A 22812-nucleotide genomic window follows, 5' to 3' on the forward strand; every position below is an offset into this window, starting at 1 on the left:
ATGTATGTATGTATGTATATATCAGTATGCAGTATGTGTATGTATATGCATGTTTGTCAGTATGTATGTCTGCATGTATATGTGTGTGTGTGTCAGTATCTCCCTATGCATGTGTGTATGTCTGTTTCAGTATTTGTATCTGTTAGTGTGTGTGTATTCCTGTGGGCGGGATTTGGAGGCAGGCTTGAAGGGGGGCCCAGACCTTGAGCTGTGTTAGGGGCCCCAAAATTTCTGATGGCGGCCCTGCTCAGCCGTCACACTAAGAAGCACACTGTATAGCATGCCTCGGATAGCCTCACCAGATATCACTGTAACTGCAATTATTACCTCGTCTGCCATAACTGGTAACTGACATGCGGTGTAACCATTGATGCAAATACATTACCTTAAAATATAAAATGCGCTATGTCCTGATAAGTCAAACGACTACCGTTAAATGTTGAATGTCATGCTAGCAATAGCTGTTGAAACTTGTTTATGTATAAAAACAAATGTGCGATTAATCATGCCACTGTCAAGCTCGTTGTGGCGTTTGTGGATATTCTGTACCTACCTGCACAAAAAAAAAAAAGAAAAAAAAAAAAAAGAAGACTGAGTTACATCAACCATCAATCCAAGTTTAACCCCTTAAGGACACAACTTCTGAAATAAAAGGGAATTATGATGGAATATTTTCGTCATGTGTCCTTAACGGGTTAAGAAATAAACAGTTTGATTTAGGTGTAGTTATAGTTTGCAAAAACGATCACCCATGCACAATACTTTACACTACACATGGCTTTTAAAGTGTCAAAAACATACACTCTGTTATGCAAGCTTGTCTTTTGGAGCTTAAATAGACAGTATCTGTTTATCTTTCTCTCCCTCTCTCTCTTTGTAGAGACAATAGATTGTCTATCTGCACAAACACAGGTGCACTGCACATCATCTTATAAATAATAACATAATAGGATAAGTGAATACTGTTGGCCTTTGTATGCTTCATTGCAACAGACCTTTTAATACAACTAATGTTTCACGGAGCAGTGAACCACTTGATAATGTAATATTGGCACATTTACTAGAGGCATCAGAAAGTGGGACGAAATACTCAGAAAATTACTCTTTAGAAAATTGTATTTTGTCCGTCCATGCTTTACCATTGTGCTATAATCGGGGATATACAAATATTATAATATACTTAGATGAAATAAGAAGGACAATGCATCATGTTGTAATAGTCCATGTCACAGCCCTGCCTAGATACCATCTAAGTATTTTGGCTGTTTGCTATGGGAAATCCCACATATTGGTTAAAGCTGCCTTGCAGGGGTTATGTGTGTTGCTTAGGTATTCTTTCAGTGCAGTCTGCGTAATTTCATGTTATCATTACCAGCATAGCCAGAAGACTAGTGTCTCCCACCTTAGAAAGTGATATTTTATCGGGTTCTATTTCTTCATGTTTGTGACCACAGATTGAATTGAAAGTTGCAACGCTAAACCTAAATAGAAAATAAGACGTTTAAAGGACCACTCTAGGCACCCAGACCACTTCAGCTTAATGAGGTGGTCTGGGTGCCAGGTCCTTCTAGGGTTAACCCATTTTTTCATAAACATAGCAGTTTCAGAGAAACTGCTATGTTTGTGAATGGGTTAAGCCTTCCCCCTATGTCCTCTAGTGGCTGTCTCATTGACAGCCGCTAGAGGCGCTTGCGTGCTTCTCACTGTGATTTTCACAGTGAGAGCACGCCAGCGTCCATAGGAAAGCATTGAGAATGCTTTCCTATGTGACCGGCTGAATGCGCGTGCAGCTCTTGCCGCGCATGCGCATTCAGCCGACAGGGAGGAGAAGAGGCGGATCGGAGGAGGAGAGCAGGAGGAGATCTCTCCGCCCAGCGCTGGAAAAAGGTAAGATTTAACCCCTTTCCCCTTTCCAGAGCCGGGCGGGAGTGGGTCCCTGAGGGTGGGGGCACCCTCAGGGCACTCTAGTGCCAGGAAAACGAGTATGTTTTCCTGGCACTAGAGTGGTCCTTTAAATATCTGACCTTTGTCTTTGGCTTTCTGAGAAAGTATTGTAGGAAGCTTTAGGAGAGGAGTTACTTTTTTTTAAATATAACTCTGTTTAACCAGTTTCCTTAGACTTTGTGGATAATTCTTACTTCTTATATGTGATTATGTTTTACCAATATAACTTTTTGGCTGACACTCTCCAAGGGAGCTTGCAGAGATTGCAAAAGCCTTTATTGCCCTAATGATGTCCGTTTACTCACCACAGACTCCTTCATGACCAAAGCACCTGAAAGAGTTTGCATGTATCAAAATCAAAATCCCCTTGACCAGAAATAGTGCATCTGTCTCTTCCAGGTTTGGTCATGCCAGAAAAAAACAAACAATAGTATGCCAAACGTTTTGGTGGCCAATAATGTGGAAGGATGTACACACTTATGTTCACTAAAAAAAAAAAAAAAAACACTAGCTCCTGTAACCACTAGCTTTTCCTTGAAAGCCAAACTCCGATCTTAACACAGATTATATAGTGGAGTTGCCCCCTGAGATCAACCCAATACCATGGGACACAGTGGTGGACTGGCCAATAAGGGTGACTGGTTATGTGCCTGTCCCATTATTAAACAAAACACAGTTCCATATGGTATATATTCAATTTCAGTTGGCAAAAGGGCACTACTACTACTACAAATACATTATTTGTTGAAAGGGGTACAGCGGTAAGGGTTTTCCTGGGAATCTATCAAAAAATGTTCATGTCTTGGCTGTCAGGATCAAGACAGGGATCCAACACGCAGTGTTCTAATACTATAAAGACGTGTACCGGACCTTAGAGTGGCCGGACTAACGTCAAGCAAACAAAGAATGGTCAGGGACAAGCCGAGATCGAGGGAACGAGAAGACAGGTAAGCGAAAGCCGAGCCGAGTACAAGGGTAGGAGAGGGAAGCAAAGTCAAATAACAAGCCAAGTTAATAACCGAAGAACACAATGAATATAAATGCACTGAGGGAATAGACAAGCTGAAACCACGACAGGGCAATGTAAGTGAGTACCTTTTATACCCTGTCTCTTTAATTGATATCCACGCCCCCAGAACATCCTGGTTTGAGATTTCCCGCGGGTTGTGACGTCGGCAGAATTGCGCCGCATCATAAAAAGGGGCGGGGCTATCGCGGCCGGCGTCCAAAGTGCTGAAATTGCTGGAGGAGAAGGAGGTGTGAGTGGCAGGTACCATGACAATACCCCCCTCTTAGGAACGCCCATCGGGCGAGAAGGACCAGGACAAGACGAAAAACGGGCATGAAATGCCCTAAGAAGGCGAGGAGCGCGGACATCTGCATGAGACACCCAGGATCTTTCCTCAGGGCCATATCCCTTCCATTCAACGAGATACTGTAATCCCCACGAGAGATGCGGGAGTCAAGAATTAAACTAACCTCAAATTCTTCCTGACCCTCAACCTGAACGGAAGAGGGAGGAGCCGAGGCAGAGGTGTATCTATTACAAACGAGAGGTTTCAGGAGCGAAACATGAAAAGAATCAGGAATGCGTAAACCAGGGGGAAGAGCAAGTTGATAAGCAACTGGGTTGGTCTTCCGTAAGACTTTGTAAGGTCTAATGTAACGAGGTGCGAATTTCATGGAAGGAACTTTCCAACGTATGTGTCTGGTACTTAACCACACCTTATCCCCCGGGTAAAAAACAAGAGCTGGCCTTCTGCGTTTATCCGCATGCTGTTTAAATAAAGCTGAAGTGTGACCAAGAACATGGTGAATCTGAGCCCACAACTTCCTCAGATTGGCGACATGGACATCAACCATCGGTATACCTTGTGAGGAGGACACCGACGGAAGAATGGTAGGATGGAAGTCATAATTCATGAAGAAGGGGCTATTATGAGTAGACTCGCAAACCAACTTGTTGTGCGCAAACTCCGCCCAAGGAATAAAATCAACCCAATTATCTTGATGTTCAGATACAAAACAGCGCAAATATTGTTCAATCTTTTGGTTGGTACGTTCGGCAGCCCCATTAGATTGGGGATGGTAGGCCAAGGAGAAATTAAATTTTATACTCAACTGGGAACAGAAGGATCTCCAGAAACGAGAGACAAACTGGGGACCTCTATCAGAGACAATATCCGTAGGAATACCATGCAAGCGAAAGATTTCCCTTGCAAAAATGTCAGCTAATTCGGGTGCAGAAGGTAGCTTGGGTAAGGGGATATAGTGAGATATTTTAGTAAACCTGTCAACAACCGTGAGAATAACTGCTTGTTTATTAGATACCGGTAATTCAACAATAAAGTCCATAGCTAGACTAGACCAGACTAGATGGTGTTTTAGGAATTTAAAGAGAAAAAAAGTGTATTTTCATAACCTGAAAAGATCAGGTGAAAAATACACAAGGGCGGGTTACAGGGATACAAACAGGGCTTGACCCTAAATACTACACACAGAAAAATTACAGGAAAACCAGTACCCCAGTGGAGCAATATATATGGAACACATTAAAAATGTATCATAGGCACGGTGCAAACCTCAAGAAAAAATAATAAACAAGTTTAATAGATAATTAATAAATAGAGGTAGCACCTTGTGCCTAGGTACAATGGACTGATCAAACAGTCAATATAGACAAAAAACACAAAATTAAAGATATAAACTCCAGCCTCAAAATATGTCTACTGAATAGATAGATACACTCATTGCTAGTCAACCGTTTCTAGCACATTCATGTATTCATCTTCTTCTTAGTTACCTTTTCAGCATGTTTGAAACATTTTTTGTTTCATATTAAGTTATGTATTGTCTAAATACTTATGAGAGAATAAGCCAACACACAATTTTTCTGTGTGTTTTAGGAATTTCTAAAGGTTGAAGTAGACCACATGGAAGGGTGTGAGGCTGTTTATTTTTAGCACAGACTACACAAGCCATGACATATTCCCTAACATCCTTACGTAAGGTAGGCCACCAAAAACTTTGGGAAATCAGAGAATAGGTCTTATGAATGCCAGGATGTCCGGCAATCTTACTGTCGTGGAAGCATGAAAGTAATTTGCTCTGGAGATTGGGAGGTACAAAATACTTTCCCTCCGGAGTAGGTACAGGTGCCATGCATTGAACTTTTCAATATTTAGTAGTAACGGAGAGTGCACTTTCAGACTGGTATTGGCTATAATATACTGTTTGGGGATTATAGAAGACATAGGAACTTCTGCAAAAGTGGCAGGTTCGTGTTGGCGTGAGAGAGCGTCTGCCTTGGTATTCTTGGAGCCCGGTCTGTAGGTAAGTATGTAATTAAAATGGGCAAGGAACAGGGACCAACGAGCTTGTCTGGCGGACAATCCTTTGACTTCTCCAATGAAAGATAAATTCTTATGGTCAGTTAAAATAGTAACTGGTTGTAAAGTCCCTTCTAATAGATGCCTCCATTCCTTCAAAGCCAATATTATAGCCAATAGTTCTCTGTCTCCAATGTCATATCTTCTTTCCGTGTCAGACAATTTTTTAGAAAAAAAACCACAAAGATGCAAAGGTTTATCCAACCCTTGTCTTTGTGATAGTACAGCCCCTATACCTGTCTCAGACACATCAACTTCTAGTAAAAAAGGTAAAGAAGTGTCAGGGTGAACCAATATCGGGGCAGAAGCAAAAGTCTCCTTGAGAGTCTTGAAGGCAGCCAAAGCCTCCGTAGACCAAACTTTGGTATTAGCACCCTTCTTTGTCATGTTAGTAATGGGTGCTATTATGGTAGAAAACCCGTTCATGAAGCGCATATAATAATAGAAGAATCCGATAAACCTTTGTATGGCTTTGAGTCCAGTGGGTAAAGGCCAGTGTAAAATAGACTTAAGTTTACCAGGGTCCATCTTGAAACCTTCATCAGAAATGACATAACCCAGAAAATCTATCTGGGATTGGTCAAAACTACATTTCTCCAATTTGCAGTACAACCCGTGTTGTAAAAGTTTGCGCAACACTTTTCTTGCTTGTCTGTGGTGAATCTCCTTGTCTCTGGAATGTATTAGTATATCGTCCAGGTATACTATACATTCCTCTTGGAATTCTCTCAACACCTCATTGATTAGCTCCTGAAAGACAGCTGGGCCATTACATAGCCCGAATGGCATAACTGTATATTCATAGTGACCGTAATGGGAATTGAATGCGGTTTTCCATTCATCACCCTGCCGGATTCTAACCAAGTTATAAGCTCCTCGTAAGTCCAACTTGGTAAAAATTCTGGAACCCTTGAGTCTATCGAATAACTCGGTGATCAGAGGAATAGGATACACATTTTTAATGGTTATTTTATTCAAACCCCGGTAATCTATGCATGGCCTCAGAGTGCCATCCTTTTTTGTGACAAAGAAAAATCCAGCCCCCGCTGGTGATGTAGACCTTCTGATAAAGCCTTTGTCCAAATTTTCCTTTATATATGCTTCTAGTACTAGATTCTCCTTAGTGGATAATGGATACATAGTACCTCTGGGAGGCATCGTGCCAGGTAGAAGTTTAATAGTGCAGTCAAATGACCTATGGGGAGGTAAGGTGTCAGCTCTCCCTTTATCAAAGACTGTCTTAAGATCTTGGTATTGGGGAGGTATCTGTAAGTCAGAAACCTGGGAAGAGTTGGTAGGTATGTTTGCTCTGGGAGCTGGTGTGATCCGTTGCAAGCATCTGCCATTACAACCTAAACCCCATGACGTTATCTCTCCTAATTCCCAGTCCCAGTATGACGGGATTGTGTTTTCTTAACCATGGATACCCCAGAACTACAGGAAATGAAGGTGAAGAAATTAACAGTAGGGATATAATTTCTTCGTGTAATAGTAGCTTTGATTGGTATGGTCTCATGAGAAATAACGGGCTCTGTCTGTCTACCATCTATGGCCTCAACGGCCAAGGGTGTCTCTCTTAGTTGAAAAGGAAGGAGTTGTTTATTGGCAAAGGTGAGATCCATGAAGCTTTCTGCTGCTCCAGAATCTATTAGGGCAAAGGTATTAACAGAACTCTTCTCTCAGATCAAAGAGATAGGAAATAGAAGCCTATGGTCTTTCTGTTTATTTATAGAGGACGAGATTGCATCACCCAAGGCCTGTCCTCTGGAGGTACTTAGGTGCGAGCGTTTCCCGGCCTAGTGGGGCAGGTAAGGCATAGGTGACCCCTTTGTCCACAATATAAACAAAGACCCTCCCTTCTCCTGTATTGTCTCTCCTGCTCAGTTAAGCGAGTAGTCCCTAATTGCATTGGCTCAGGTAGTTTTAGAGCCATAGAATCGGAATTCTGGAATGAGGGAGCTAATCTGATAGACGGTCTACGGATTCTCTCTCTGGTGTTTTGTCTTTGTCTCATACGTTCGTCTATGCGAGAAATAAACAAAATCAGATCTTCCAAATTCTCAGGAAGTTCTCTAGTGGCTACCTCATCTAAAATTTCATCAGATAAGCCATTTAGAAAAACATCCATGAAGGCTTGTTCGTTCCATTTTACCTCAGAGGCCAAAGATCTGAATTCTAATGCGTAATTCACCAGAGTATTATTTCCTTGCCTGAGACGTAGCAATGCCTTAGCGGCGTTGGCCTTTCTTCCTGGAGGATCGAAAGTTCTCCTAAATGCTTCCACAAAAGCATTATAATTATACACTAGTGGGTTATCATTTTCCCATAACGGATTAGCCCATCTAAGTGCCTTATCTATCAGCAAGGTTATGATAAATCCGACCTTAGCTCTATCAGTAGGATAGGCCCGTGGTTGTAATTCGAAATGAATGCTAATCTGGTTCAGAAAACCCCGACAAGTATCTGGTGAACCTCCATAACGTAGTGGTGAAGTAACCCGGGAGGTGGCCCCTACAGTAGCTACCTCTAGATCTGTATTAACAGGAGCAATAAAAGAAGTACTCCTCAGGCTGCAGATTCGGCTGAGATAATAGTGACTGTAAAGGCACAGCCATTTGGTCCATTCTATGGTCCATGGCTTCAAATCTAGAGTCCTGATAGGAGCCCTGGGAACTAGTACCTGCAGGATCCATTGGCCCTGTCGTAATGTCAGGATCAAGACAGGGATCCAACACACAGTGTACTAATACTATAAAGACATGTACCGGACCTTAGAGTGGACCTTAGAGTGGCCTCAAGCAAGCAAAGAATGGTCAGGGACAAGCCGAGGTCGAGGGAACGAGAAGACAGGTAAGTGAAAGCCGAGCCGAGTAAAAGGGTAGGAGAGGGAAGCAAAGTCAAGAAACAAGCCAAGTCAATAACCGAAGAACACAATGAATATAAACACACTGAGGGAACAGACAAGCTGAAACCACGACAGGGCAATGACTCACTGTAAGTGAGTACCTTTTATACCCTGTCTCTTTAATTGATATCCACGCCCCCAGAACGTCCTGGTTTGAGATTTCCCGCGGGTCGTGACTTAATTGACGTCATGACGTCGGCGGAATTGCGCCGCGTCATAAAAGGGGGCAGGGCTATCGCGGCCGGCGTCCAAGGTGCCGAAATTGCTGGAGGAGAAAGAGGTGTGAGTGGCAGGTACCATGACATTGGCCAAGTGCCCATCTACAAATACATTTTCATAGGATGCCTCTAGAGTTGTGGCTTGAGGGGGAGACATGAGATGTCATGGCACATCCTGGTAGGAGATGCTACTCACTTGGTCTGAAAAAGGAACTGATCACTCGATCTTCCCACCCATGGTGCTTGTAGTCATCTGTGGCATAGTAATTTTCAAACAAAATTTGATTATGCACAGCATCATTCCACCTGCCAGCCAGCTCAGAGCGATACATGGTACACATGACTCCTCCACATACTAGCTGACATGAGCACATTTGTTGCAATTCATACATTTATTCCAATTGTACTAAGTAAATATTCAGATTGCAATTATTGTAAAATCCCTGAGATTTTCTCAGAATCTAGCAAATCCATTGTCTGTTTTGTAAATGGCTCTGTCTTTTAAAAAAGCTCACATTACTTTTGCAACTATAAATAACAGGACCTACTACTCATCTTCAGATTATCTTCCTATCTAATACTTTTGCTGAGTCTCTGTAGTCCTTAAACAAGATTTTCCCTCTTTGCAAATCACACTGTCTGTGACAAAGAGTAGAAAATATCTAACTGCCACTGAAACATCCAACTAAACTACTAACTACTAAATGGGTGTTGTTTCGATTTGATAACCCAGATAAAATTAATATGGTATGTAATTACACCATCTTAAACAAAAACTGGTATGTAATTACACCATCTTAAACAAAAACTTTGAAACAGAGGAAAATAATAACGTAAATCATTTTGGAATTTGGAAAAGGATTTAAAAAGCAGATGGTATCATTATGTGATTAATCTTTCTGTTTAACTAGTGATTAGCCTTTTTTTTTTACTTGCAAATGTACTGGCAATAAAACAATGTTTTACTAAATCACATTGAGCCGAGGAAAGACTACTCGGGCTTTTTACATCTGTGTGTCATCTCTAGCATTTAATATTAAAAGAAAATAATGGAAAAGTATAACAGCACAGTTGACTTATTATATGATTTCAGAAAAGACCATAAATCAGAAAAATTCAATAAAAGATATTCCTGTGGTCAGTATATTTAGTTTTTAGAATAATGTGACTGTCTGGTGCAAGACACATGAAGAATAATATTGGCAATGTTTTTATTTTTGTTTTTTGTTTTTTTAAACTTTTGTAGAGAAGAGTCTGTTATAAGGGCCATTATAAACTAAAACAACTACAGCTTAATGGAGTTGTCCTGGTGTCTATTGCCTGTCCCTGCAGGCTTTTTAATGTAAAAACTGCCTTTACAGGGAAAGATCTGAGGAAGTCAAGATGTTGGCGAAATGCGCCATCACATCCAACTTCATCACGGCGGTTGGAAGCCCCACCCATGGAAGAGTACCTGGTTCCCTCGTTCATTAGAAGCCGGATTTTGAACAGAGGACCATAAGAGAACCTTAACCAAAGGGGTAAAAAACCAAAAGAGGGTTTACCTACCTATTTTAATCAGCTTGAAATAAAGGTTTCTACAAGTGTATTCCAGTCTCTACACCTTCATTGCATATAAGGCGGAGGCTTATACAGCTAGAGCAGACTTCAACTGCTCTACACTAGTGAGTAATATTCATATTTTTGCAACATTATTTATTATCATCAGTATTGCCCTATTTTTTTTTTGTGTGTTTTTTTTCTCACATAGCATATGCTGTATGAAATTGCCTGGAAGCATATCAACCTATCTAATATATTGGAGAAATATATATATGTAAGTAAAGTGCTAGATTGCATATTTTCACAATATCGTTAGCACTTTATTTTTTTGTATTTTGCAGTGTTGCACATTATATGTTTGAATTGGGTACATTGCACTTTAAAAGAGGTTCAAGTATATGTCACTTTATGTAATGCACTTTTGTTTGTAGCACATTAGCACAAATACACTTTCATATGGTTGATGCTACAGCTTATAAAATTATTAGTTTGTCTTAAAGGAATGTCACTTTTCCTTTTTTTTTGGTAGAAAAAAAAGACTACTAGGTTTAGTATTGACACTAATAGATTCCCCTGAGGAAGTCCTAACCTAGGACGAAACGCGTAGGACTTGGAGATCAACATAGTGACTCTATACCAGTAATGTTTTTTATTGTGTACATTGGAGTACTTGCTGCCTTCTTCCGTGTTCCATTCTGGAGAGATTTCTGTTCGTTTTCCCGGTCCATGGAGGAATGGGAGTGTTGATGTGCTCGTATTTTTAATCTTTCTCGGAAGTGCAATATAAATAAAAGGTGGTTTCAATTTTAAACTGGCACACTATATTTGTATTTTCTCCCTCTCTTTTCCATGTAAATTTGATACAAGATAGAACCCTTAAAGGCCACATCGTTTAAAGACACCTTTATGAGCCTACAATCAAGTTATATATTGTGAGTGCAATATCACCAGCGTTTCACGTAGCCTACAGTTCTACACTATTTTATTATATTTTCTTTTAGATTGTATATTTTCTATACTAGGTTTAGTGTACGACTAATGTGTGTTTAATATAAGGTGGATGACATCTGATCAGGCTTCGAGACCACCTTAGAAACAAATTAAGTTATCTTCTTTTCAACAGTGTTAGTATTACTAAATCAGAAACTGTTTTTTTTTATAAAACTTTGCTGATGAAGTCCAGACCTACTCTGATTGCCACTAAAGGATTGGAGACATACTGGGCCCCTTAAAAGGCTCCATAGACAGTGGGGAAAGTGATGCCTTAAAGTGGCCGGACTTAACATTAATAAATAAAGATAAAGACAAAGTCAGAAAAAGCCAAGGTCAGGATAGAAGACGTACGGATAAACAAAATAACTAGCCGGGTCAGGATACCAGAAATACACAAAGTCAAATGCAGGCCAAGGTCAATGCCAGAATATCCAGAGAGACTTAAACAATATAAGCACTCACGTTTATCAAAGGATAAACCATGATAGGGCAATGAACAAGTGCCAATTAATTACATATGAGTTAACACACTTTATGATTCGACCACGTCATCTCTGCAACTCCAAATTGATTAAATATGGGGTCGTCTAGATGACACGGTCACTTTGAGGGTGGATGGGATGTCACATAATTAGAATTTTATTACATGACAGGCTTCATATTTTGCATAAACTTTCTTTACTATTCCATAGCATCAAAGAACATAGGAAAAAAAGAACCAATCAGAGACAGGCAGAGAATATAATATGCACCTCCCACTGAGGCACTTCCTCTTTCTTTGCTGCTCCATCACAAGTCAGGTCAGAATATTGTGTGTCTACACATTTATGGGCTTGTCTTGTTTTATGTAGATGTTTGAATATTTGTATTCTAATTATTTTATTGTAATTATATCTATTGTGGGATTTGGAAGTGTTTGGGCCTGTGGGTAACCCTTTCACAGGGATTACCTTCTGTAGGTTATTAGGGCTAGTCTAGGCCCCTTCCCCTTTCCCTACCTTTCCCTTACTCCTTCTCCCCTTTTCCTTAGGTTCTCTACAAACCTACAGTCACTGGTATCCTCAGTGCTTCTTATGGCTAAGCTCGCCACTCCCAGAGGGCTCTTGTGATGCTGCACTCTCTCTTCAGGTGGCGTGAGGTGCCTTTGAGACTCTCCCGCCCATCAGGCATTCGCCTTTCACATGCATTCGTGCAATAAAATTCACCTGTTTCGGTGCATCAATTTACCAAACGTTTATACAACTGCACACGTTCGATAGATTTTGTACTTCTGGTTTGGCCATTCAGGTCGTTCACTCACCGAACATGATTGACCTTCACGTTTGGTAGATTTTTTCGCACTAGGTTCGTTTGCCCAAATGCAACACAAGCATTTGTTTTTTTCTGCTAACTTGAACTCCGTTCACCTATTTTTCCATTCATTTTTTTTCCGTTAGTTTTTTCCATTTGTTCCCTACTCATCTCTGTGTGCCTGTTTTCCTGGTGAACGTTCGCAAGTTACCCACGAATCACGTTTCATGAATGCTTTTTGTGCCCATTTTGGATCTTGCATCAAGAGATCTGCGGCGGCTATCTTAAACCTTGTTGGTTGTTAGGAGTTTCACCTGGACAGTCAAAATTTTGTGTGCTGATCAAAATTGTGGAAAATTGTGCAGATTTCACTTCTGTTCACCTTGCCTGCTACAGGCACCTGTTACAGGTTAGTGTCAACCTTAGGATGGGTGAGTCGGTCAGGTCTCAGCCTATTAACCCGGCTCGGGGTGAGCCCCCATATACATTGAGCTGCTGAGTGGAGCTGTGCATACAGTCTCATTATTACCTGGGTGAGCCCCAGTGTTTTGCCTCAGTCTGCATTAACGTGTTTTGCATATTTGACCACTATACCCCTCTGGCTGTCCCTGCTACCAATTTGCCTCACAGTGCCTATTTACACATGGATTCTAATTTTGGTGAGCCCGGAAATTACTTGAGTGCTATAATATCTTACCCCTTCACTATCCATTCTCGATGAGTGGCGGGACATGGGGTCCCATTTCCTTAGTAAAAGAAACATTTCTGGGTGAGCCTCAGCAGATGGGAGACATGGACGAGGAGCTGGTTTCAGAGCAACCAGTGAGACAGTGAGTTCTTCTTTGATTACACGGGCCAACAGTTGTTCGACCCAAGGAATATTCACCATCCCCGCTAGGATGATTGGATGCAGTCTCCTCATTTACAAAAATGTATGAACTTCTGGGTACGCAAGGCATTGGACAAAGAAGTCCGCAAACGATTAAGGTCAGAATGCCCCAGACCTTCACTACCAGATAAGATCATATATACCCCAGAGTTCAATCAAATGATGTTGGCCTTCATGGCAAGAGGGGGTAGAGACCCAGGGAAAGGGGTTGAGAAAGGGTTTAAGGGGCCTAGGACAAGCTCCTGGATGCAATCAGGCCCCTCTCTTTGGAGAGACACTGGGCAGCCCTATTTCGGTTTGATGGAAAATTGGTGGACCTCAGGGCCAGGGAACTGGGCCCACGGGCATGGGGGAAATTATTCAGTGAATCGCTCATGAAAGAACTGAACAAACACATTAATGTGTTCCCTTTCCTGAACAAAACCCAAACCTCGTGCTTTGCTTCATCACCCACAGAGGATTTTTGGATGGGCTGGTGACAGAGGGGTCATCCCGCCAGCCACTTCTGGCCATCAGGCCCCAGATACTCACACCCTCCACCATTCTACCCAGAAGTCTTTTTAATATTTAAGAGGTTCCGGCAAGGGCAGCGGAGGCCATGGACGAGCTTGTGCAAGCTTTGCAACAGGTAAGCTACCGTTGTATAACTTTCATGCCTTCTGTTCTAACCACTGCACCCCCTGCGGGTCGCTTTTCTATTTTTTTCCTGAAGTGGGTAGACCTGTCTTCGGATTCCTGGGTACTGCACACTGCTTGCGGTTATCACATCGAGTTTAAGACCATTATGGTACAGCTTCTGCCACGTCCACTGTATTTCGCACATGGATCAGGAACTTCAATATATACGAATGAAAGCAAACCATAAAACCCACAATGACTCCAAGAGGATTCTTCAGCAACATTTCCCTTGTAAGGAAAAAAACAGGAGAATTACGCTCGGTAATGAACATACGGGATCTCAATGCACATGCCTCGTGCCATCATTATGAGATGGAAGGTATCCATTGTGATGGTAGTCACCATCACTGGAAGCAGAATAACACTTTACAATGGTTTCTAAATCGTGACAGAAAAAAGATGTGGTAAACTGTGCCAAAAGAAAACAAAATTTGATAAACTATATACATACACCTAAGGAGGTCCAATATTGTGTTGGTATATGGTAACCTCAGAACAAAACAGAATAGGAGAAGATGATAGCAAAACAAAACAGAATAAGAGAAGATAATATCCTAAATGGCTCCTATGTCTCAGTCACCCTGTGCCCATTTTAGGTGTAGGGTGTTTATAATGTGTATGTGTGTATACTGTTAAATGTTATGCCTGCTCTCCTGTACTGCTGAGGATTGCTACCAACTAGGTGGATTTGGCTATGGAGCCTGTGTAGTGTGTTAAGACTTACCTTCTGAAACGGTCCATTGTGTTTAGTGATTTCGGCAGCTCGCATCCCAATCCAATGGAAACCGATAGGTCAGGATCCCTTGGTTTGTAGACTGCTTCGGGGAATTTGGTTACGAAGGCCTCCTGCACTGAAATATTCCTCTCTTTGGGACATAGCCCAGGTTCTTCGTTTTATAAAGGAGTGGCCTTCTAAAGACAAGTTGTTTTTATGACACTTGACTGTGAAGTTTACCCTCCTTTGTGTTTGATATCTCTCCGTCAGATTTCGGCTCTTCAGGCTTTTGACGTGGATGCCTTCTCTTTTTCTTCAGAGGTTGTCACTTTTCGGGTGTCATGACTTACCAAATTTAACTCAACATTGGTCTTTTATCCATTTTTTCCGTCGGAAACCCAACTCTGTGTGGTTCAGACACTACACGCTTATGTAACGACTTAGATGGCTGCATTTTCCTCATGGCTCCAACAGTGGATTCATCATCCACAAAGATGCATCTCCCTATCAGCCCTTGCTCTTACACTGGCAGCTGATATCACCCCTTCAATTGATCAATTTTCAAAAAATCGAGTTCTGTACATACACAGCGCAGAGGCGTACCTCGGGAATTTATCAATTTTTGCAAACTCAAGTTCTGTATACACACTGCACAGAGGCGTACCTCAGGAATTTATCAATTATCGAAAAATCAAGTTCTGTATACACACTGCGCAGAGGCGTACCTAGGGAATTTGGCACCCAGGTCAGATTCTTCCAGTTGTCCAACCCACCATATATTGCAAACACAATAACCACTGTTCCTTATACTACTTGTTTGCTTGTGAATTAAAGTTACAATAAATTACAACATTCTTATGTGAAGTGCAGCCTAGGTACTGAAGCAAATAATTATTTTTTTCACTTATTCCAAAATTAGTTTTAACATAACTACATCTTTAAACTGTGCATCTCTATGTAAACATAGATGTGATGCTTCAATTATGTAATTATTCTTGTAAATAAAGATAGATAAACGGTATAACGGTTACTATGGCAACAAGACATTCAGTGTAAAGTTATGATGCAACATGTTCAAGAACATGAAGGCGTTTTAGTATTTTATAATGACTAATTATTTGGTTGTTGTTTTTTTTATCCACACTGACATCTTCTTAGTTCCTTGCACTATAAATGCTTCTTATCAATGATATCAAAGAAAAAAGTCTGTATACGCGAACGTGATTAAAAACAAACAGCATATGTAAATATGTTTAATATTTAAATGAAATATTTTCTTATATCATTTACTGATTTCAATTGCTCTTTAGCATTGAAGCTATTTTATTCATGATTTGGGACGATTTGGTGTTTTATATTTGCAGGCAGTTTCTTGGAAGTTATAAAGCCATACCCTGATGTGAAATTACAAAATTATTAAGAAAAACTGTTTTATATAGATATACACATTTATATACATTTTATGAGGACATCATTTAGCAGATGTCCAGGTAAAAGAGACTAGCAATGTATCTATATTTATGGATTTAAATAAAACATAAACACTCAGAAGCCGAAAGGGTAAGCAAAAGACTGAGGTAAAACAGTTATTTTGGTAGAACACATAAAGGAAGAGTGCAACAATGAGATCATATCAGAGCAACAGGATTGAAAATAAATGTTAGTGAAGGGGGGAAACAGGATAAAGACCCATGACTTTATCCTATTCTAAAACATGTCATGTCCTCTGTTCTTAGCAATATTCAAGAGCGATATCTACTTAAACATAGGTATTTATTGTCCGGGAGTATTTCCTTGATAGCCACACCCCCAAAATGTGAGTGGGCGTCAACAACGTTGTAAATTTGTTTCCCCTCTCTACTTTTTGTAAAGTGCTTTGGAATATATTTCCACTTAATAGAAAGTACATTCTAATGTGTTTCGGTATTTTAGAAGTCTAACCAATTAGTCACAGTTTGTACACATTAATAAATACTAAGCATTCCAATTTTGACATGCTTGTTACTTTCATTTAATGTCACATGGTACCTTAACCCCTTAAGGACCAAACTTCTGGAATAAAAGGGAATCATGACATGTCACACATGTCATGTGTCCCTAAGGGGTTAATATTATTTTGGCCAAAGATTAAATATGTTTTGCACCACAACAGCTTATCAGTATCATCTATGCTCTTTCCCCATTGCTCAATGTACTTTGAGGTACCTCATGCTGCTAGCTAAACACTTTAAAAACAATATTGTTGTACTTTCCTGAGCAAGTGTAGGCAAGCTTCAGCACCTTGTGAATATACCCTGCCACAGCATATGGCCCCAGTTTATACATTTACTTTACTTTATTCAGTAGCTGACAGCTAAAGTACCCATATTCCTTGGTATTGAGTGTGAAATGAGCATTGATGAATTATTAAAAAGTTATTATTTTTATTTTGTAAGACATTTTATTAAGAGAGATCTTGTGAATGACATGAATTATTAATACAAATTACTTATGGCATTATGTCCAAATAGATTTTTCAAAAAATGATTGCTTGGCTAAAATTTCTGCAAACCAAAACACCACAAGGATTGCCTAAAATTATTATTATTTTTTTCAGATGACGAAATGATGTGGATGAACTGAATTTTTCAACCATGCACATGTATAATAGTTACTTCAATCAAGTCATATTGTAGGAAAGGAACTTCTTAATGAGGACTGAAAATGTCAGAAGGAATAGATATGATGTGAAATGTGGCATAGATATTTAAAGAGGGAGAGAAGGCAAACAACTGTAATAGTGTATATTAGTCATCACTAGAATCAACAGTGAGGAATCCATGGACAGCTAAAGGAATCAAGAAAGAAAATACAGAACTTGTAAGCTCTAGAAAAATAAATAGTTTGTCATTAAGAGTGATAAAATATAAACTGCAGATAATAATTTACAGTAGATACTAATATTTAGGATAATATTTCACATATGCCATTTCAATATTTTTTTTCTTACATAATTACCTTTTCTTGGCTATTTCTCATGGCAGCATCACTTATGGGTAGCTCTGCCCTTAGTTGACACAGGACAGGAATAATTGGAATAATTAATAAGACTGATAGGTATAAAGAGTACCTCCTCCCCTTACACCACAGTCTTTTTTCCTGTCCTTAGCTGGTTATTTTGGCCACCTTCCTACATTTGTCATGGGTTTACCCAAATGGAGTTCAGCCTCTCTTCATTTGACGAACCCAGTAAATAGCCTGCATGAGCAGGACTAACTGAGTTAAGTTCAGTGTAAGTACAGAACTGCTACGTGGGATAAGAATGGTGTTCTGAAGGAGACACGACAATAAGGTATTTTATGGGGTTGGACATCCTTAACATTCCCCCTTATACATTAACCCTATTGATGGGGCCAAATGTCCCCCACATGAGGCAGTTTTTTTTGAGAACCATACATGTTATGGGGGTCCTCCTTTGGAGGGAACCCTCTTAGGATAGTGTTATTTTATTCTGTCTAGGCAGAAATAAATGGTACAATATAAGGATAGGTTTTTCCAGCTTGTGTTTAAGTACAAGTTAAATTTCTACCTTGTGTACCATCAGAATTAGCCTCTTTTGGGCGGTGGAAAGCTGTTGTGCATTCCAGCAGATGGACGTGACATGTTTTGTCCTCGACTGTCACGTTCTCTTCTGCATAATCGGAGGTGACGCAACTAGCCGCTGGGATGAGCCTCGATCAGCATGGAACGCATGTCATGCGTTCTATCGATTGCGCATGTGCGGCATGGTTATATGCCCGGCACTATTTAAATTCAGTGCGGGCTGAGATGATGTGTGCCTGCAAGCTGGATTTCTATCCTGGATAAAAAATAGATACTGCTGTGACGTTTTTTTGCAAAATTTTCTGTTCCTGGCTGCTTGGTATTTTCTTCGGTATCATGAGGTACTTTTTCATTCCTTTCTTTTGCTTCAGTATATGTATTGGCAATGATAGGCTTTTACCTGAGCTCATACTCTCTTAATTCCTATTTTAGTATTGATTCTTCCTCTGACTCTGCAAGATCCCTCTCTAGAAAACACAGGTGAGCCAACAATATTTTTTTTTCATGGGGGTATTACGAGTGCCAGTATAAGCCTGTAATATATGTCCATATATGGCTTATTTCAGCCACAGCAAAGCATTGGATTCTCCACCAAGAAAAGCAAGGGATAAAACCAATAGATGCATGAATTGTTCATCCCCTGCACCTCAAGGAAAGAACCTTTGCAGAGAATGCTTAAAGGACCACTATAGGCACCCAGACCACTTCAGCTCAATTAAGTGGTCTGGGTGCCAGGTCCAGCTAGGTTTAACCCTTTTTTCTATAAACATAGCAGTTTCAGAGTTTATAATAGGGTTAATCCAGCCTCTAGTGGCTGTCTCATTGACAGCCGCTAGAGGCGCTTCCGCGCTTCTCACTGTGATTTTCATAGTGAGAAGACGCCAGCGTCCAGAGGAAAGCATTGAGAATGCTTTCCTATGGACTGGCTGAATGTGCATGCGGCTCGTGCCGTGCATGCGCATTCAGACAAGGCGGAGGAGGTGAGGAGGAGGAGAGTCCCCTGCCCGGCACTGGAGAAAGAGGTACATTTAACCCCTTCCATCCCCTAGAGCACGGTGGGAGGGGGGCCCTGAGGGTGGGGGCACCCTCAGGGTACTATAGTGCCAGGAAAACGAGTATGTTTTCCTGGCACTATAGTGGTCCTTTAATGGAAATAGCAGATACTTCCCATAGAAGTTCCCAACAGGACAATCAAAAACATTGGATTTCCCAAACTATTACTGAGGGTTTTAAGTCTACCACGGAAAAAAAGTGGTCCATATAAAAGATGTAGAGTAGAACCCCAGTCTTTATGCTCTGAAGAAGACCCTGATATTTTGGGAGGTCTCAGGTGATTATGAGGAGGAAGTTGAGTATACCTCCAGGTCTTGGACTCTAAGTCAATTGATAGGCTTATTACCCTAGGGAGAGGTATTAGCAGTAGAAAGAGGGAAGTGCTCATGCCATTGTACACAACACTTGTAAGACCTCACATGGAGTATTGAACGCAGTACTGGAGACCGTATATCTAGAAGGATATTGATATTTTAGAGAGAGTTCAGAAAAGGGCTACTAAACTGGTTCATGGATTGCAGGATAAAACTTACAAGGTTAAAGGATCTTAACATGTGTAGCGTGGAGGAAAGACAAGATGGGGGGATATGATAGAAACATTTAAATATATAAAGGGAATCAACACAGTAAAGGAGGAGACTATATTTAAAAGAAGAAAAACTACCACAACAAGAGGACATAGTCTTAAATTAGAGGGGCAAAGGTTTAAAAATAATATCAGAAAGTATTACTTTACTGAGATGGTATTGGATGCATGGAATAGCCTTCCAGCTGAAGTGGTAGAGGTTAGCACAGTAAAGGAGTTTAAGCATGCGTGGGATAGGCATAAGGCTATCCTAAATATAAGATAAGGCCAGGGACTAATGAAAGTATTTAGAAAATTGGGCAGACTAGATGAGCCGAATGGTTCTTTTCTGCCATCACATTCTAGGTTTCTATGTTTCTATTAAGGGACACACTTAGCCTCACGGAAGAAAAATCAGATCTGAGAGAAGCAGACAGGTATTTTGAGGATCAGAAGCCGAATAGACCCACAAGTCTCAAGGACTTCACTCTGGCTCTTAAAGTTCAGTCCGCTGAACTTCGGATCCTTTGATTTCAAGATTCTTCAAAGCAGCCTTCAGGTTGAGACCCCCTACCAGATCTGGTACTCCTCCTTGGGACAGCTTGAATACATGCACGGCACTTAAATGCACACGTGGCACTTGCTGCGCATGGGCATCAGGTATCCAATAGTCCTCTATGGAGGCCCTCCCTCCTCCGTGACATCACCAGTGGAGGAGAATTAAGCAGCGCCCTGAGAATCTCGGGGCTTGAAGGGTTTTTAATCTTTTATATGCTGGGTAGCCTAATACTACCCTATTACAAATTTGTATGCCTTAAGCTATAGTGACACTAGGCACTATAACCAATTCTTCTCACTGGCACTGTCTCTCCATTCAGAGTTAAACCATTTTCGAGTAGTTTACCATTAAAGGAGGGCCCCCAGTGGAGCTATGGCTAAAGCAGAGATTACTCACTGCCTTAGTCATGCCAATTCATACTAACAATGGATGGCTGTGATAGGCTGAGAGCAGTCAACTGACTCTCAGTCATCCACCACTGCCTATTACTTCCTATTAGCCCAAGCAGCACAGATGGGATGGGCTGTTTGTGACTCTTGTTTAGCATCAAAAATAATTTTTCATTAAAATTGGATAGAACTTGAAAGGACAAACTGCTGATGTATTAGGCTTTGAACATTTGCATAATAAGATATGGTCCCTATGGAGACAATACTGGCAATCTCTTGCTGGTACCTGATTTGATTTGTTAAAAAATATAATTTCATCATTCTGCTAGATGGGGTGGGTACAAAATAAGGACTGTGGCTCTAAAAATTGGGTCAGTTTGCCAGCTGAAAATATTAAATTTGTTTTGGTAAGATTATATGTTTTTTTTTTTACATTCTTTATTTTTGTTGTGCGTGAAACAATCACATTCAACTTGTGAAGACATGTCAATAACCATGAAAATGTTTCAAAGAGAGATAACTGGTACATGTCAAAATGTACAGCACATTCTTTTTAAATAGTTGTGATAAGATTCTAGAGGTTGCAGTTATTGGGTCTGGTGTTACGGGTGCCTTAAGGTATGGACAGGAAGTGTGACAGGTAATATTAATGTGTATATATGTTGTCATTATCTGCCATCTGATTGTCTGCCCCCAGAAAGTGCGTTAGGAACTATCAGCTTGAAACATGCCTAGACTATTGTGGGGAAAAGTCGTCGGCATATAGTACTGTGGGCTGAAAGGGAGGATACTATACTATATGTCACACATAAAAACGTCAGCTTATGGAGCCAGATCAAAATTAAGTCAAAAGAGTAAAACATTAAATAAATGAACTGTAAAAGAAAAACATTTTGTACTCATGACAAGCATGCAAGTTAAGCTAAAAATTGTGCAGTATTGTTCGTCACGATGGTGGGTCACTGGGCCTTGGGGCTGCTGCTCTGGGCACAAACGTGATTATTCAGTCCATAGACCACTGGTAAAATAGCATCCATCCTGTATTCCTAGTTCCTGGAGTAGGGAGGACGTCTCGGAGACATGCATGACGAAGTGGGTTTTCCCCCCTTTCTCCACCAGAAGCCTGCATCTGCCCCATTTAAAAGGTACGTTGTGCTCCCTTAGTGAGTGAGTGGGTGAGTTGTCAGAGCGATTGCCTCCATAGGATGGCGTTATGGGCAAATGCAAATATTACAAGTTTTAGAATTAAATTTTGTATTTCTTAAACTGTGTACTTTGTCTATGAGAGATATTGCAAACTGACAAGGTGTTAGAAATGGAACATACTTTTTTTCATACATGTTTCTTTAAGCAATAACCTCTTACCTACTTTCAGTGCATAATATGTTTACGCCAACTTTTCTTAGCTTAATACAACATAAGTAATGCAATAACATCTTCAAGGCTATACTACGTCATCAGACTTGAGGAAGCCATCTTGTCCCAAGTCAGGAATTTCCCATGACATGTGCACCCTTACATTTTAGTTATGGCCTTGTATTTTTGTCAAGTTAAGGGAGGTCCCTAGAATGAACAAAAACAAAAGAAGTGTTACTTTTTCATATACGACCTACGGTAACCCTAAAAAGAAGACACCTAAGGTATAAATAGGTGTACTTTTAAATATTAGAGAACACAGAGAGGAGAGATTTGGAGACAGACGCTGCTCCATCTTATAATGACAGAGAGGCTGACATGATGACATGTTCAAGAGGGTATGTTATTCTATTAATGATATTGCAAGCATATAGTTCAATCTTATAAACTCTGCTATACATTATTGTAATGCATTTTACATGTCTATATTTATATTTTTTATTTAATAAAATATCTAAAAGACAAAACTTTATTGCTTCCAAGACAAACCTTATATTATATTGTATTCTCAATTATTTATGCATTTTAAATAGCAAGAGATCCTCTAACTATATAATATTATGGCTAAAGATATCTGTACGGTTACCCCTGCTATGTTCTATGCTTTAAGACGTTATAGTGGTAAATAAGGGAACCGACTGCGGTTACAATGGTGTGGCTGTACATGTCCGGTAGAAGGTAAGAA

The sequence above is a fragment of the Pelobates fuscus genome, chromosome 2 (assembly GCF_036172605.1).
Source record: "Pelobates fuscus isolate aPelFus1 chromosome 2, aPelFus1.pri, whole genome shotgun sequence".
Lineage (NCBI taxonomy): Eukaryota > Metazoa > Chordata > Amphibia > Anura > Pelobatidae > Pelobates > Pelobates fuscus.